General features: G+C 39.5%; 1 long non-coding RNA gene across 3 annotated transcripts in view; it reads right to left on the bottom strand.

The window, feature by feature from the left end:
- LOC143647847 (uncharacterized) overlaps window positions 1-14,993 on the bottom strand; it is a 169,976-nt gene extending 154,983 nt beyond the window's left edge. For all 3 annotated transcript variants that reach the window (XR_013158207.1, XR_013158209.1, XR_013158208.1), the window contains exons 1-2: window positions 14,930-14,993; window positions 13,931-14,054 (exon numbers count right to left, since the gene is read on the bottom strand). This is a non-coding gene — a long non-coding RNA (uncharacterized LOC143647847). The remainder of the gene's footprint in view (window positions 1-13,930; window positions 14,055-14,929) is intronic.
- Between the last annotated feature and the right edge of the window lie 3,913 nt (window positions 14,994-18,906).

Below are 18,906 nucleotides of genomic sequence, written 5' to 3'. Positions count from 1 at the left end.
AGGGAAAACAAGAACCATAAAATGAAAGATTGAGTTGGAAGGGACTGTATATAATCTGCAATGCTAAAATTCAGCCTACTAACTTTAAAACACAGACAGGGATACATTAGAGGTAAGTTATATGCCAAAGTTATATCAGAGAGGAAAGTTAAAATATGGACATTAGAGAAAAGGGGGAAAATGTGGTGTCATGGTCAGGTTCATGTGTCAACTTGGCCAAATGGTGGTACCTGTTTGTCTGGTTGGGCAAGTGCTGGCCTGTCTGTTGCAATGAGGACGTTTCATAGAATTAAATCATGATCATGTCAGCTATATCCACAGCTGATTTCATTTGTAATCGGCCAAGGAGAGTGTCTTCTGCAATGAGTGATGCTTAATCTAATCACTGGAAGCCTTTTAAGGAAGATTCAGAAGAGACAGGCTCTCTTCCTACTTTGGCTGGTGAGCCTCTCCTGTGGAGTTCATCCAGACCCTCCATCAGAATTGTCAGCTTCACAGCCTGCCTTGTGGATTTTGGACTCTGCATTCCCACAGTTATGTGAGACACTTTTATAGATTTTATATTTGTGAGTATTTCCTGTTGATTCTGTTTCTCTAGAGAACCCTAGCTAATACAGCTTGGTACCAGGAGTGGTTCTTAAGAAACAAGACCTTAAAAATGGATTTTTATCACTGATTTTCTACTCTGACTGGCCTCAAAGGCACTAAGGACTCTGATTCCTGAAATCAGAATGATACTGCCAGTCCATGGCGAGAGTTGGCAAAAGAGATAGTCAAAATATCACCATTCTTCTGCTTCAATGTATGAAGCCAGGCTCTGGGGGATAATGTTTTTGATACCTTTATGGGGTTTTGTGGAAATAGGAGGTATAGAGAAGCTGGCTGGTTGTTAGATACAATGTATACATTAATGAGTGAAAGGGATGGTTTTAAGACTTCAAATAAGAAGGGTATCTGCCATCTGACAGAAATAAATATTTCTATGTGTGTCCTGAAGGAAAGTCTTATTTCCTGTAGCTGTAGACTTGGGATCTCTGAAAATCAGACTCAGAATCTTGTTAGAGTACCAACGTAACAACATAAACTGAAATCTCAATATTGCATGTTATCTGCCATTACAGTAAGGGCACTGATTGGAAGGGAATGGGACCCTGAAAAATGGGATGGTAACATATGGATTGATAATGATGTCATGGAGAGGTTGAATCCCTAGATCACACTGAGTCTTTTCTAGATAACCCTGTAATAGTCTTCCCTGAGGACACAGCTGCCTCACTTCCAGCCTGCCTTGAGGAGTTGGCCACCTAACCTCCACCTGAAGGGACTAGCCCTAGAGTGACTGTTTAACCAGATGAAACTGCAAATGAATGCCCTGAAACAAATGCTTGGAAGATACTTTTACTTCCTTTCATGACCCACCCCCACCACCCCTCATTTCTTCCAGACCTATAATTAGACTAAAGTCCCAATCGGTCCCAAAAGGGGAGGTGCATGAGGAGATTCATTATACTCCAAAAGAACTGTGTGAGTTTTCCAATTTATATAGACAGAAATCAGGGAATATGTGTGGCAATGGATTTTAAGGGTGTGGGATAATGGTGGGAGGAACATAAAGCTGGATCAGGCTGAATTTACTGATATAGGCTGACTAAACAGAGATTTTGCATTCAATGTTACAGCTTGAGGGGTTAGAAAAGGCATTAACAGTGCTTGCATGGTTAGCTGAAACATGGATCAAAAGGCGGCCAACAATACCTGAGGTTGAAATTCCAGAACTGCCCTGGTATAATGTAGATGAGGGGATCCAGAGGCTTAGTGATTGGAATGTTAGAGTTGATTTATCATGCAAAGCCTGCTCTTACATCCCAGTAATGTCCAGAGGATGCACCTTTTACCAGAATAGTGAAAAACAAATTTGTGAGACTAGTGTCATCATCCCCGAAGAGTTCTATAGTTGCACTTCTCTGTAGGTCAGATATTACTGTAGGGACTGCTGTCACTGAGGTGGAATCCTTAAACACAGTGGGGATGACCAGATCCAAGTTGGCAGAAGCCAGGCAGCAGCACTTAATTGCCAAAGGTGGGGTAGATGTTGCTATTATCATAGACAGCAAACTCAAAGCAGGAGTCAAAATTATATGACTTGCAGAGATTTGTGGCATTGGCTAGTAAATCATGGAGTACCTAGAAATACAATAGAAGGGCAGTCTACTAAATTCTTGCTCGAGCTGTATAAACAAAATAGTTCTAGATCTAGTGAACCGAAGTCTAACCTGAATTGCAAAAACACAGAGTCATAGCCCCTTAATCAATTTCCAGACTTGAGACAGTTTACAGATCCAGAGCCACTTGAATGAAGGGGAGGCCAGTTCCCTTTGGAGGAGTACCCTGTTACACTGCCACAAAGTTATACTGTTAATCTTCCTCCAAGCCTTCCCCAAGGACACCAATGGCCTTTTACCAGGGTAACTGTGCAATGGGGAAAAGGAAATGTTCAGATATTTTGGGGATTAATAGACTCTGGTTCAGAAGTGACATTAATTCCAGGGGACCCCAAACATCACTCTGGTCCACCAGTCAGAGTGGGGATTTATGGAGGCCAGGTGATCAATGGAGTTTTAGCTCAGGTCCATCTCACAGTGGATCCAGTAGGCCCCCAGACCCATTCTGTAGTTAATTCCCCAGTTCCAGAATGTATAATTGGAATAGACATACTGAGCAACTGGCCGTATCCCCACATTGGTTCTCTCACTTGTGCAATGAGGGCTATTATGGTGGAAAAGACCAAGTGGAAGCCACTAGAACTGTCCCTGCCTAGCAAAATAGTAAATCAGAAGCAATACCAGATTCCTGGAGGGACTGCAGAGATTACTGCCACTCTTAAGGACTTGAAGGATGCAGGGGTGGTGATTCCCACCACATTCCCATTCAACTCTCCTATTTGACCTGTGCAGAAAACAGATGGGTCTTGGAGGATGATAGTGCATTATTGTAAGCTCAACCAGGTGGTAACTCCAATTGCAACTGCTGTTCCAGATGTGGTATCATTGCTTGAGCAAATCAATACATCCCATGGTATCTGGTATATAGCTATTGATCAGGCAAATGCTTTTTTCTCAATAGTTATTAGTAAGGGCCACCAGAAACAGTTTGCTTTCAGCTGGCAAGGTCAGCAATATGCTTTCACTGTCCTACCTCAGGGGTATATCAACTCTCTAGCCCTATGTCATAATCTTGTCTGCAGGGACCTTGATCGCTTCTCCCTCCCACAAGACATCACACTGGTCCATTATATTGATTATATTATGTTGATTGGACCTAGTGAACAAGAAGTAGCAACTACTCTAGACTTACTGGTAAGGCATTTGCGTGTCAGAGGATGGGAGATAAATCCAACAAAAATACAGGGGTCTTCTACCTCAGTGAAATTTCTAGGTGTCCAGTGGTGTGGGGCATGTCGAGATATACCTTTTAAGTTAAAGGATAAGTTGCTGCATCTGGCCCCTCCTACAACCAAAAATGAGGCACAATGCCTAGTTGGTCTCTTTGGATTTTGGCAACAGCATATTCCTCATTTGGGTGTGCTACTCCGGCCCATTTACCAAGTGACCAGAAGAGCTGCTAATTTTGAGTGGGGACCTGAACAAGAGGAGGCTCTGCGACAGGTCCAGGCTGCTGTACAAGCTGCTCTGCCACTTGGACCATCTGATCCAGCAGATCTAATGGTGCTGGAAGTGTCAGTAGCAAATAGAGATGCTGTCTGGAGCCTTTGGCAGGCCCCTATTGTAGAATCACAACACAGACCCTTAGGATTTTGGAGCAAACCTTGCCATCTGCTACAGATAACTACTCTCCTTTTGAGAAACAGCTTTTGGCCTGCTACTGGGCCTTAGTAGAGACTGAATGCTTAATCATGGGCCACCAAGTTACCATGAGACCTGAGTTGCCTATCATGAGCGGGGTGTTGTCTGACCCACCAAGCCATAATGTTGGGCATGTGCAGCAGCACTCTATTGTAAAATGGAAATGGTATATACAAGATAGGGCCAGAGCACATCCTGAAGGCACAAATAAGTTACATGAAGAAGTGGCCCAAATACCCATGGTCTCCATTCCTGCCACATTACCTTCTCTTTCCTAGACCAGAGCTATGGCCTCTTGGGGAGTTCCTTACAGTGAATTGACTGAGGAAGAGAAAACTCGGGCCTGGTTTACAGATGGTTCAGCACAATATGCAAGTACCATCTGAAAGTGAACAGCTGCAGCACTACAACCCCTTTCTGGGGTGTCCTTGAAGGACAGTGGTGAGGCAAAATCCTCCCAGTGGGCAGAACTTCAAGCAGTGCACCTGGTTGTTCCTTTTGCTTGGAAGGAGAACTGGCCAGAGGTGTATTTGTATACTGACTCACGGGCTGTTGCTAATGGTTTGGCTGGATGGTCAAGGACTCAGAAAGAACTTAATTGGAAAATTTGTGAAGAAGTATGTGGATAGACCTTTCTGAGTGGGCTAAAAACATGAACATGTTTTTTTCCCATGTGAATGTGCACCAGAGGGTGACTTCAGTAGAAGGTTTTAATAATCAAGCAGATAAGATGACCCGTTTCGTGAATACCAGTCAGCCTCTTTCCCCAGCAACTCCTGTCATCGCCCAATGCGCTCATGAACAAAGTGGTCATGTTGGTAGGGATGGAGGTTATGCATGGGCTCATCAACATGGACTTCCACTCACCAAGACTGACTTGGCTACAGCCACTGCTGAGCACCCAATCTGCCAGCAGCAGAGACCCACACTTAGCCCCCAATATGGCATCATTCTCTGAGGTGACCAGCCAGCTACATGGTGGCAGGTTGATCACATTGGACCACTCCCTTCATGGAAGAGGCAGCAATTTGTTCTAACTGGAATAGACACATACTCTGGATATAGGTTTACTTTCCCTGAATGCAATGCTTCTGCCAAAACTATCATCCGTGGGCTTACAGAATGCCTTATCCATCATCATGGTTTTCCACACAGCATTGTTTCTGATCAAGGAACGTACTTCAAGGCAAATGAAGTGTGGGAATGGGCACATGCTCATGGAATTCTCTGGTTTTACCATGTTCCCCATTATCCAGAAGCAGCTGGATTGATAGAATGGTGGAATGGCCTTTTGAAAACTCAATTATGGTGCCAACTTATATCATGATCACATCAGCTGCATCTGCAAGAAACTAGGGAGTCATCCCTGATGTTGCTCTTTTATTTCTATCCCACATTTCTCTCTCTCCTAATCTAGATTAAGAAACCATCTCCTAGATTCTGAAAAATCTATTTTTGGTTACCCTGCTTCCAGTTTTCCCACTATAGCCAATGCTAATCTATTATCCATAATCTTGTCATAGTCATCTTTCTAAAATCCAAAACGGATCATGGCTTGCTATATCTTAAACCTCTCCCACAGTTTTCGATGAATTTCAGGTTTGAATTCAAACTTTTAGAGTAGTATATACCAGACCGTTCATAATATTCTACTTGCTGTCTCATAAGTACCATCTCTTCTACCCCTACTTTATACACTGAACACAGCATTCATGTTACACATTCTCACTTCTCAATGGCCCTTTTCCATCTATTCTTCAAAGCTCAGCTCAGGAAACATCTCCTCTAGGAAGTCTGTCATTCCCATGACTGGGTAAAGGGACTATCCTATATTGTCCTACAACACTTCTACATATCTCCATCATAATTTTTATGACCATGGGTTTTAATTGCTTAATTGTGCACTCTTTAAATGATGGAACTGTGATATTGATTTCTATATCTCCAGGTGCTGGTACATAGCAGGCGTAAGTTAACATTTGTTGGATGAAAAATAAATGCATGCTAGACAATCTACTAGGATCCCAAATTACAAAGAAAAATAAGATGGGGTGACTACTTTTAAAAAGCTGACAGTTTAGTATATTGGTTGTGTATTTCCTTCATAGTTTATATAATGATTTAGGTTCATTGAATAAAGGTTCTTTTGAGTTATGATATGAACATCCCTAATGCTTCATTTGCACTTAACTTTGCAGGAATTTATTTATTTCAGAGTTGGATTTGAACTCTACCTGATACCACATTGCCAAATTCAAACCATCCAATCCTCCTTTCAGTTAAATGAAAGGAGCAATGACTTACAGGAACTGTAAATGTATTAAAAAATGTCACGATCACTTTATATATAGAGCCCATAAATATGTAATTCGGAATCTTGAAAAAAATGACACAGACTGAGCAGAGAAGATGAGCCAGAGGGGATTACTCAGTGATCTAAAACTCATCTCTGCAATATCTTGAACCTCAGCTTCAAATCCTGCCTGGGTCAAGACAACCTGTCATTCCTTAGAGACTAAGTACTGCATATCTCATAGTTCACTACGTATGTGTGTTTGTGTCTGTGTGTGTTTGTTTCATATTGCTTGAGGACTCCATGTACTTAAAAACTTCATGGAATTTTCTCATAAATGATAATGCTAGTCTAACAGGCTTAGCTGGATTCAGAGTCCTCCTTGATATATAACTGGCAGCTCTGGAAATTGCCCTTGGGTTGTTAGCCATTGTATGAAAATTAAATTCAGTCGATAGTTCAGAATTTTTGAATTTGCCAGAAAGTTACCTCATGCCACTTTGCCCCGACCCAATGTCCTACAATAAAACGAGAGTCTAATTACTATGAACTGAGTCTGCACGAATAATAATCTATTGTTTGGAACTAGTAAGAAACATGTGTTTGGCTTTTCAAGTATATGAGGGAAGAGACCTGATAATATTCTCCCACTTTTGTGCTTCTAGCTCATTTTTTTGCACCATCTTCAAAGACGATACAAACAGAATAGAAGGAGACATCTGTGTAACTTGGAAAATTTATGATTGATAAGGCATTATCTTATCATTTGAAGACACTTTCTCGGCAAGTGTTTATGAAATAAGTAGGTTTCTAGTTATAGATAAATAAAGTTTGGGCTGATATAGGCGTTTCAAGATTTCTAACACCCTTCATTTCCTTCAGGGCAGGGGGATAAGTGCTGATATTTCAGAACACATCTTATTACATACTAAATCCATTTATTAAGTGGGAAAAGAAAAGATGTTTGGTGCTCAGTATATAAACACATACATAATCACACACAGAGACATTCCACACATATTCAGAGATTTAGAGTTAGGATAAGAGGGGGATTGATAAATAAGCAGAGAGAGGGCCAACAGGTCTCAAGAAAACAGAAAGAAAAAAATTAAACAATTATCTGATTGACTTACAAGTGTCTATCAACCAAGGCATGGAGATGTATGGCAGTCTTAGGGGAACTTTTAGCCATTCACAAAGAAAGCTCTATTTAAAGCTAAGGAAAACAACTTGTGACCTTAGAGGAAAGAAGGAGAATCTTAAAGGCAGGCATATATCAATGGGCAAATTAAATTTCAGACCATGAGGGGTGCTTGGAATCAATTTGACCTAGTTTTCCTGAGGCTTTTCAAAGGAATAGCAAAGAAAGTAACTCTTTGGAAAATCACAATCATCTCAAACCAATATTCACATTTTTTCTTCAAGTGCTCCCACCGATTTCTGAAGGTGCTTTTGAATAGAAGAGATCTGAGTGCCACTTGTCATGCCATGAGGACTCAAGTGAGCCTGCAGAAATAGAACCTTTTACCCACCCAGACCCTTTTCAGGTGGGCGTCAGCTGAAGTAAATCACATTACCTCCCTCAGGCAACCCAACACAGGAAATCAAGCTAAAGCTCTTCTTAGGAAGAATTTTTTTAAAAAAGGGCAAGGCCAGTGTGCAGTCTAGGGAGCATGGGGAAAAGACTTGACTTGGAGGTGGGTTTGAGTACGTGAATGCAAGTGAGTACATGAATGCTTATAACACAAACTTACTGTGAGCCTGTGAATCAGTCTGTGACTCAGCCTAGGGGCCTCAGGGGTCGCTGTTTGAATTGCATTAGTAACAGAAATCTCCTCTCTGCTTGTTACTTTCCATCTCCTTTTCCATAAAATGGGCCCAGCCAGTGTTTATATTATTCAAGAGATGGTTTTATCCTCATTGTGGGAAGCCAGTTAATGGTCCCTCAAAGATGTCTACAGTCTAATCCCTGGAATCTGTATGTTACTGTATAAGGCAGCAGGGATATTGTATATGGGATTAAGGACCTTGATTTAAAGAGATTATCCTGAATTATGTTGTTGGGTCCAATCTAATCACAAAGATCTTTAAAAGATAGAAGGAGGAATTGGAAGAGTCAGAGAAAGATATCTAAGGACAGAAGCAGACCTAGGAGTTACCAATGAACCAATGGTCATGAACCAATGAGTTTGGCAGCCTCTGGAAGCAATAAAAGACAAGGAAACAGATCCTCCCCTAGAGCCTCTAGAAGTAATGCAGCCCTGCTGATCCATTTTAGATTTCTGACCTCCAGGCCTGTAAAATAATAAATTGTATATGTTACCAAAACCCCTGGTAACTGTTTTAACAGCAATAGGAAAATGAAGCACTGAGTGAGATTCTTCTCAGATACTCTTCCATATAAGTGTCATGTCCTGAATATTCATTTTCCTTAGCATTCAATTTTCCATTCATTTTCTCACTCACTTGCCTTGTGGTGAGCACCTGCCATATTTGCTGCCTCTTCAAGGATCTGGAGGGACAAATATCTAGATACCGTTTTGAAGAACTTCCAATCAAATGGGAGTAGATCCAATGTTCTCAGAACAAGGAGAGAAGTATGCTCAGGCTACTAGGTGGGAACCCTAGGCAGTGAAATCAATTCTGCTGAGGAAAAAGATTGGAAATAATTTTCTTAAATGGAAATTTGAAAAGTATGTGGTTAGTTGTCAAGTAGATAAAAAAAGAGAATGAAGGGCATTTCAAGCAGGTGAGTAGGATGATAAAAATCCTAGAGGCAGAAAGAGCTATAAATTTTAAGGTGGAAGTATAGGGTGTAAGTATCTATGCTAAGAGATAAAACTGGAGACCTGTGTCTAGAATAGGGTCCTGCCTTTATTTTCTGAGTGATGGAGAATATTAACTAGTGTCAATTTTTGAACTATGTTTTAGGAAGTCTAGCTGGTTGGAAAACCAGAGTCAGAGAGGCCAGTTATAAAGTTAAAAGGTTATTATAATGGTCCAAGCCGAAGGTAATATAGGTCAATCTAAAGCAGCAGCATAAGAAGTAGAGAGAAAGACATAGAGTTGAAAACTGTTAAGGGAGACAGAATCAATTGGACTTGATGGTTGTCTGCATATAGTAAAAGGAGAAAGGAAAGAGTTTAGGAGCTTGGGTCTTGGGTAGCTAGTATGCTGCTCTCTAAAAGAGGGACTATCTGGTGGAGGAACAGCTGGGTAAAAACAGGTGATGATTTAATCGCTATATTCCATTCTTAGTTTTGTATATTCTTTCTTATTCTGTTTAATTAGATCATGAAATATTATATATATTGTGTAGGGAAGAGGGGCCGTATTTTTTTATATCTTCAGCATTTCCTTTGCCTACCATATTTCTGAGCATATGATGAATCCTTGCTGAATTGAAAAGAATATTGTGCTCAGCAAGAGAGATGTGTGCTTTGATTCCAATTCAGATTTGGTGCTTGGGGTTTAAAATTACCCTGAAGGTCAATCAGCATAGCTCTAGGCAAAGGCATATCTCTTAGAAATGGATTAGAGAACACTGATGTTAGAATTTTTCTTCCAGCATGATGCATTATCTTCAATAACAGGGAAAAGAAACAATGCCCCATGTATTCTTTTTCTTTGTTTTTTAGGCAAAACAGCTGAGCAGATTGGTATTTCCATATTTCTATTGATAATTTAAGAAATAAAACAAGCATTTTTGAGCACCAACTGTGTGTGTGGAGTTCACCTGCCACAGAGGGGCAAGGCTTTTTTTCCTATGAAAACTGATCGAAATTTCTGTGAGATTGATTATATTCTCTGCTGTACAATTAATTATTAAATGTCAAAAATACAGAATTAGGAACATCACAGCTAATTCAGTCACAGTGGTAGACATGACAGAGTGAAAGAAATTTGAATTCCTCCAGAGTTGAGTCTATTCTGCCAAAATGAATTTTTATGTTTATTTGAATCAGACACTATCCCAATTCACCAGTTAATATACTTTATCCTGGCTCTGTAGTTAACCATGGAGGAAAAAGCATCCTGAGTTTTTCCTATTCTAATATCAAATGGGAGTGATACCTTTAACAAATAAGCTCCTGTAACTGAATCCTGAGAATAATATGCTAGAAAGACCTAAACATTACAGCATCATCCCAAGGGACCTAGACAGGTATGATTCATAATTATACGATAAGGTACAGAATAAACTCTGTATCATGGCACTAGGGATGCTGTCATTGTTTTCTAGGAATAAAGTAATAACAGACTATAGGTCAGTTTCTAGGGGTTCATTATGAACCCATGGTAACTGTCAAAGCAAATGGTGATATTTGCTGGTGAATAATGTATTGGCAGATACATTTCAAAGGTTTCATCATGTGACTGGGGTCAGTAATTGCTTCACTATTCCTTGAGCATGAAGAACTCGGACAGTAAGTGATTTATTTTTCTGACAACATAATATAAATTTTAATATTATCAAAAGAAATAGAAACGTACTAATCCTGGCATGTGTTACTTTTAAACTCAGGGACATAGGAAACATTGATCTAATTTCTGCCTTTCAAGATGAAATTACATATTAACCACACAGCACCCAGCTTCATATACAGCCAGCACCCCCTGAGATAGTTAGCCTGGCATCAGAATTGTGTTTTTCTGGTTAAATACTGAACCTCTCCACAGCATTAAACAATTTATTACAAACACGCAGGCTTAATCCAGCAGTTGAGAAGTCAGATCAGAGACCTCCATATAGACAGTTTTCAATAAAGAGGCAGGTGGAGGCAAAGCGGCTAGCCTAACCCAGGCAGTCAGAAAAGAAGAATACCAATTGCCTTTAGCAATGTGCATAAGTATCACCTGGGGATCTTGTTAAACTGCAGATTCTCAATCAATAGATCTAGGGAGGGAAAGTCCAAGGTTCTGAATTCCAAACAAGCGCCAAGGAGAAACTGCTTCTCTGCAGACTCAACTCCGGTGCCAATGGCAGCACTATCCTGTGTTTAGGAATGCTCAAGCCACCAAAATAATGTTGGTGCTACATCTGTGCAATGTTTACCCTTCATATTCTCTACATGAGGCAGGTTTTTTTTTTTCATATAATGTCATCCCATTTGCTCCCCCCCCCCCCCATTCCTATAGTGTTTCTGTTGAGTTAGGTACTGACCTGGTGTTTGGATAAAGAATAAGCTTGCTGTCCTGAAGGCATCCCTTCCTACTGATCCCATCTACCACTGCTTCCCATTAGACAGTGAGACAGGTATTGCAGTTTTTTATCACTGTCTCTTTTAAAAGACATCTGCATGATGACCTAGAACAGAACATCCTAAACATCTTCAAAAACAAAAGGAAACAACAAAATTCTGGAAAACCTAAGCAAGTCAAGAGAAAAAAAAGCAAAACAAAGCAAACCAACAAACAGAAGTAAACGTCCAGACTGCCAGTCTCAGAGGAAGACAGTATTGCACTTATTAAAGATAACTTTCTTAAACCTTAAAAAAAAAAAAAATCCTTCAATCTTCATTTCTCTCATGTGAAAGCCTGGATCAGACCAGAAGTTCTGCCGTGTGTGGGGGATTCAAGTCTGTCACTGATGCTGTCTAAATATTTCTTCATTTGAAAAAGAAACATTTCCTGCAAATCTTACGCATAAAAGACAGATTCTCTTGCCAGCGAGGAAGACAGAGAACAAAATAAAGTATAGGGTAAGGACAAGGAAGAGAAGAGGCACTTCAACACCTGTTTCCTCCTTTACAAGCTACTCTTGCGGCAAGAAAACTGTCCCAGCCAGCTTTTCACCCTCCCCTTAAACCATCTCTGCCTGAACAAACAAACAAAACACACGGAAGTTAAAAAGTAATGGAATTCAATACATATCATGTTGTACAGAAAGGCCAACGTAGTATAATACAATGGTATTCAGCTTATGTAGATTTCTCAAATGATGGTCAAAGTATTTGGCTTTAATAACAAAAATCCTCCTCACTCTTAAACAGTATATTGCTGTGGCTCACATAGCTGGTCCAGTCTTACAAACTAGTGGGTGCTGTGCTAAGCCTTCCAAAGGGTGCCAGTATTCATTCACTTTGACAAAGGCGATTCTGGCAGGAAGTAGTTTTGCCATGGTCTGTTTCATAGTCACCATTTTTGAAATGGGAACCTATCGGTAAAAGCATCCTGAGCTCTCACACAGGGGCTGAAATGATGGTTTTTATGCACAACATGCAAAGCGCCATCTCCGCTGGCATGCTTCATTCTGTGTGACAAGTTGGTGGATTATGGTGCCCTATGTTTGGTCTAACATGGACCTAGTTGCTACGGTGGAGGTGTTTTGTAGATGGGATTAGCACCTACACTCAGTTGACTTTAAGTTAAGAAGATGGCCCTCAGAAATGTGGGTGGGCCTTATCCAAATACCTAAAGGTCTCAAAGCAAGAATCGAGGGTTTCAAGAATCAGAAGGAATTCTGTCTCTGGACTACACCCTGCAGCTCTCCCCACTAAAGACTTCAAAATCACTCCCGGAATTTCCAGCCTCTGAGTCTTTATGGAATTCAGGTTTGTCAATTCCACGAGCCACTCCTTTCTAATCTCTCTGTCTCTGTCTCTGTATATATGTATGTGTGTGCATATGTATGTACGCATATATCTCCTTTCGGGTCTATTTCTCTGGAGAACCCTAACTTATACAATTATCAACATTACAACTGTTACACCATTCAGCCACCACCTATCCATCTTTGCAGATATACACAGAGAACTAAAACATGTTAAACTTGCGGGGGAAAAAAAAGTTTGGACTCAATCAACCAATCAAAAATAATTATTACACATATATGACTCCAGTACAGGTCAGGTACTCAAAGAAATAAAATGAGCATTAGAAAATATCTTCATCTTCCTGCAGCCCACAATCTTGTCAGAATAAAGTAATATCTAAGTGGTTTATTAAGTGATTTTAGACTACTACTAGACACTCTACAATCAAATATTAAATTGACAGAGTCAGTTATAAGTGCTAAAATAAATCAGAGAAGGAAAAGATCAATAGAGGCTGAAATGGAAAGACAATCAAATTTTGTGCAAAAGCCATACTATCAGAACACCTGCTAGTTTCATATAAAAATGGAGCCTGGGCTTGTTTTTATTTACCTGTGAAATGGGAAGGACAGTCATCCATACTTCATAGAGTTATGTCAAGAATCAAAGGAATTGTAATTATGGGAAAAAAAACTTGCATCATAAAGGGAAACACATTTATAATTATTGATGTTTTTGAAAGAAATATTAAGTAGAGAAGAGGGAAGATAGTTACCTAAGCAGAGAGCAACAGTGTGAGGGAAGGGAGTTAACTAAGCAAAGGACAACAATGAGCAAAAAAGCAGGGGTGGGGTGGGGGCATAAGCCCCAGGTATGAGAAAGACTGAGACCCGGGGCAGGAGGGAGGGCAATCAAACCACAGGCTGTTGACTTCTTTTTTAAAGAAAAATAAATAAATTCAGCCATGCTAAGTGAGGAATGCAGGAGTACGGGTGAGTGCAGTAGCCGTCTCCGCAATACGTGCCTGTTCTTTTGCTGTTTTCCTCCTTTCTTATTATCAGGCTTTCTCATCATACATCCCTGGTTCTCAGCCCTCTGTAAACTGACAGTACAACAAAATACAGCAAGGCAGGAGAAAAGAAAGGAAGGGGCGGGAAAGATGGCTGGCTCTCAGTACTCCCATACAAGGGGAAGCAGAGGAGGGGCAGTAGGGAAGAAGAGACGTATTAAATCCTCACCTCGCCGCAGGTATGGTGTTTCTGCACATTACTGGGCTTTCTCTGGGACAAAGGAACGTGATACTTCACTCCATGACCAGAAACAAGGTGGAATGGATAATAAGAACATCAGGAGGTGGCAATTCTATAGATGTAAAAAGTACAAAGCCAAAGAAGGAATGAGAGAAGATACAGGAATGAATAATAAAGCAAGGGAACACCAAGAGCCAGAGAAAGATAAAAGAAAGTGCTAAAGAAAAATGTTCATTTCTCAAGAAATGTGTTAGGTTAAAATCTAAAACTTCCCAGGTTTTAAAACCTTTAAAATTTAAGTAGATTTTAAAGTGAAGAAACCTACCAGGGATCTGGTTAGATTATGTAACATGCAGGGTTAACTTGTAGAGGAAGAATAATAAGTTCTATCATTTATTAAACACCTACCATGGGCTGGTCTTTCTGTTGGGGGCTTTATTGTTTATTAAATGCCATAATATTAGCAACTCTCATCTCAAAGATGTGGGGTCCTCAGAAAGCTCAATTCCCTGAAATTACCTCCTTATCCTCCCCATCAAACCCCACCTCTGCTGCAGCCTGAAACTGCAATTGAGAGTTAGTCTTTCATTTCTACCAATATAATATAAATTTAACAATGCATTATTCAGTAATAACTTAGCCTGTGTTAGCCAACACCTACGTGAGAGAAGGAAAGTTATCGATGAAGGAGAGGGGAGAGTAGAGTAATGAGGTGCTAGGGAATAAGCAGCATTGTAATAATTAGGGTTCAGAGAGAAATCGGGTTCTGAAAGAAGAACCACCTTAACTCAGTTGCCCCACACCTTCACTAAAATTAACATCTTCTAAAGGTCCTACTTACAAATGAGTTCATACCCACAGGATCACAGATTAAGATCAAGAACCTGACCTTTGAGGAGATACATAACTCAATCTACCACAGCCACCTACAGTGTATCTTATACTTAACTGGGCAAGGGTATTACTAGTTTGAAAACGTTCAATTACAATGTTCTTTCTCTGAGAATTAGTGTTTCCTTCTCGAGCAAGCAGAGTGTGTGTGTGATGCGTGTATCTCTATGTGTATCTGATTCAACATTTACCTGTTATAAACTCAAAAGAATAAAGAAGCATAGTGATGAATTAATCTGTGACATCACGGGAATCAGAAGAGGAGCTCCCATGACATTCTAGATTGTTCTGTCAGACTGAAGGTACCATAGTCTATTCTAGGCTGTCCCTCTGGAAAAAGATTCCAGATTAAAGACTTGGAGAAATGTTTTGGTAAGGGTATAAAGATAGGTCCAGAGGTATGATCGACTGTTGGTTAGGGGATAAATAACCTGAAATGCAGGCAGCGATATGTTTGACAGTAGTTTAAGAATGTCCTCTCCAAAAATTGGAGAGATCATGGAACAGGCGAGTAATGTTATAAATGAAGGTGGCATCCATAGAAGATCATTCCCAGGCTGAGTTTAACTTCTTGAGAACTTTTTCATTCAACAATTAACATTTGATTTAGCATACAAGCTAACATTTTCTAACTTTAAAATAGTTCCCCAGAGGGTGGGCCACGGTGGCTCAGCAGGCAAGAATGCTTGCCTGCCATGCCAGAGGACCCGGGTTTGATTCCCAGTGCCTGCCCATGTAAAAATAAAAAATTAAAAAAAAAAAAATAGTTCCCCAGAGATTCAGTAGCATGTGTGATATATGTATAGTGGAAAGAAGTGATTGACAAGGACATAACTGAAAGAAAACCAACCCTACACTGTCCTTCTCTATATGGAGGCCATTTTGGAGGTCTCAGCTTTATACGAATGATTGTACTCCCCTTGACCTCCCTGACATAGCAACCATAACTGTACAGTGGCCTATGGCAAAGCAAAGAATGACAGAGAAAGGAAAATGCAATGCATCATAGTCAAGATGAAGACATAAGGAAAGAGGTGGAACAAAACCTTCTTTAATCCCAAATATATTAGGAGGAAGTGACCAGAAAGGTGAGGGTTGCCATACACTTGAGTGTATAATATGAAAAGAAATGCAAACGCCCAGCTGGGGCTAGAGTAATTTTCCTGACCTTATTTCTCTATTAAAGTTTCTAAAATTTCAAATATGGAATCTAATATGAAAGAAAATTCTAAATGTAAATACAACCTATGGTGGTTTGGAACCATATGTAACCCAGAAAAATAGGTTCTTAAAGTTAATCTGTTCCTGTGAGCATGAACCCATTGTAAGTAGGACCTTTTAATGAGGTTACTTCAGTTAAGGTGTGGCCCACCTCAATCAGGATGAACCTTAATCCTATTAAGGAGTTCTTTATACGAGAATGGAAATCAGACAGAGAGAAAGCTACAGGAAACAAGAAACTCTTATCAACTGACCCTGGAAGAGAAGGGAGAGACCAGGAGACGTTGCTGTGTGCCTTGCCATATGACAGAAGAGACAAGGAAATTTGGGAGCCAGCCCAGAATGCCAGTCTTTGGGAAGAAAGCATTGCCTTGATGACACCTTGATTTGGGCCTTCTTTTAGCCTTAAAACCATAAACTAATAAATTTCCATTGTTTAAGTCAACCCTTTTCATAGTGTTTGCTTAAGCAGCCAAGGAAAGTAAAACAATGCCTTTCATATAATGTAAGCCACCCCCTCATTCTCTACCCTGAAACTACCTAGCAAAACTGACATGTTTGCAGAGTTGAATCTTTTATCTCAGGTCATATTTTTCAGGAATGAACCTTGGAGTGAGGATGAAAGAAAAATAAGGAGATATGATTCCAAATATAAGACTTAAGTGTTCTTGGGTAGTGCTTTTCTATATAGCACTTTCCTTACTGTTTTCTCATGCTATGATATACTTGCATTTTCCCAACAACCCTGGGAGTTACAGAGAATATTTATAATTACTCCATTTACAAACTCAAAGGAGTTTCCCAACACTTGGTGGCTGAGTTGAAACTCAAACCCTGGTTCCTATAAATCAGGGGCATTGTTAATTGTGCCTATAAATCTGGATGTTAGATTCCTACCTCTCAAACCTATATTTTAGGACAAAGGTATCAAAAGGAATATATAAGTTAATAAGTAAACAGTGCTCTGTCTAGACATTTATCTAAGAATTACCATCCATGAAATTTTGGGCAGTATGTAGGCTAACCCAACCTCAGAAATGTTCTTGAGTTTCTAAGAAGTAAGGGCTTGTGTACTTATTTTCTCTGACAGTTTTAGTGCTAGACATAGCAAATGTTCTGGAGTAACCAACTCTCTCTTCCTCCTTCTTTCAGCACAAAGTAACATATGGGCTATCTCAACTAAAAATGTCAGCATTTTATTGGCCAAGCTTCTAATAAATTCTATAATAGCAATATGTGATTTATGATTTCTCCTTTCAGGGACTAAAGGGACATGATTATTATTCAAGAAAACCTGTTTGGCTTTTTTTGTAATTCATTTTTCCCATTTCAAATGTTATTCCATTTTTAAGAAGTTGGTAGTTTACTTATTCTACAATGTAGACCCATGTAAGAAGAATTTCCTTCCTGACTCATAATTCAGTGCTCAGACTATTAGACCATACCACCTGCTAGAGGGTGACACATCTCATTAAAGATAGCTGCCATTATTAATGATCAAGCATAGTTCAATGAGTACAGTAAAACCTTAAACATAAGCATAAAGCAAAACACTAAAGATAAATTGGGGCTGCAATGAAACTCCGCTTCAATAAAGCATCTGGCTGAAATATCTATATTCAGCTTTAGTCAAATATACTAGAAAATACTGGATGCTGAGTATTAACTGTGGGCAGTCAGTATGAAAAATATTCACACTCCTATCTAATCTTTCATTCACACTGCAAGTAAACTTAAACCTAAATTTTGAAACATAAGCTAAAACACATTATGGAAACTCTACCTAAATATAAACTCATAGAATTTATGCCTTTTGTGAGGCACATTTTATGAAGCACACATTATTGGCATTAGCAGGGTACAAAGAAAGGAATATGCTAAATGTTTTAAATTACTTGATTCAAATTTCCCTTCTGCCTGCATATTCGGTAAAATAACTAATAGCATTTCTTAAGATCATATTGTTCATAGTTTACCATCATTTCCCCAAATGTGAAAACAGTCTGATTTATGGACATTATGTTATTGAGTTTCCTTTTCTTGTTTGATAATGCAGCTTTTTGCCTTTCTCACCCAAATAGCATCTGCTAATCATTAGATCAGAAATACATCTTTTAATTAAATGCAGATTTTATTTTCCCTAGGGAAAATGAACAATGGAATTATTTTCCCAAGATTTACTGTTTTCTTTCCCTTTATTCCAGCCCCCAATATACAACATGTCTTCTGAAATAATAACCATCCCATCTGGCTGAAAAGCGATGGACACGGCTCTTTAATCACACTGTACACTCCGTTCTTGGCACTTCCATCCCAGAAAGATATCAACAAATTGGATGAAATTCAAAGAACAGCAAGAACAACGATTAAAGAGATGGAAGCACTGACTTATGAAGAAAGATGAAAAGGACTGAATCTGTATAGCTTGGCAAAGCAACAACTGAGGTGGCATATGATAACTGTCTGCAAGTATTTGAAGAATGTAAACACCAAGAAAAGAGACAGAACTTTTTAGAAAGGTCTGGGGAATACACAGAGCAAGAAGATGGAATTGAAGAAAATGAATAGAGGTGCTAAGAGGGAGTATTTACTAATTAAGAGCAGATTCTCATAAATAAAATGAAACCTAAAGAGAAGGAGTGACATTCTTATTTTTAGGTTACAATTAGGCTTGACTTGCCTTCTAAAAATGACAAGTGAGATAATGTGTACTATCTGTTTGCATGTGTACACATGTCATTTGTGCTGTTGTTTTCAGCTTACTAAGTGTTTTCACTCGCATTATCTCATCAAATTTTCACAATGAACTTTTGCCCATTATAAGTTCATTTTAAATAAGAAAAAGCTGGGGA

Source organism: Tamandua tetradactyla, chromosome 10 (genome assembly GCF_023851605.1).
Source record: "Tamandua tetradactyla isolate mTamTet1 chromosome 10, mTamTet1.pri, whole genome shotgun sequence".
In the NCBI taxonomy this organism is placed as follows: Eukaryota; Metazoa; Chordata; class Mammalia; order Pilosa; family Myrmecophagidae; genus Tamandua; species Tamandua tetradactyla.
This window is presented reverse-complemented; position numbering and strand designations above follow the sequence as displayed.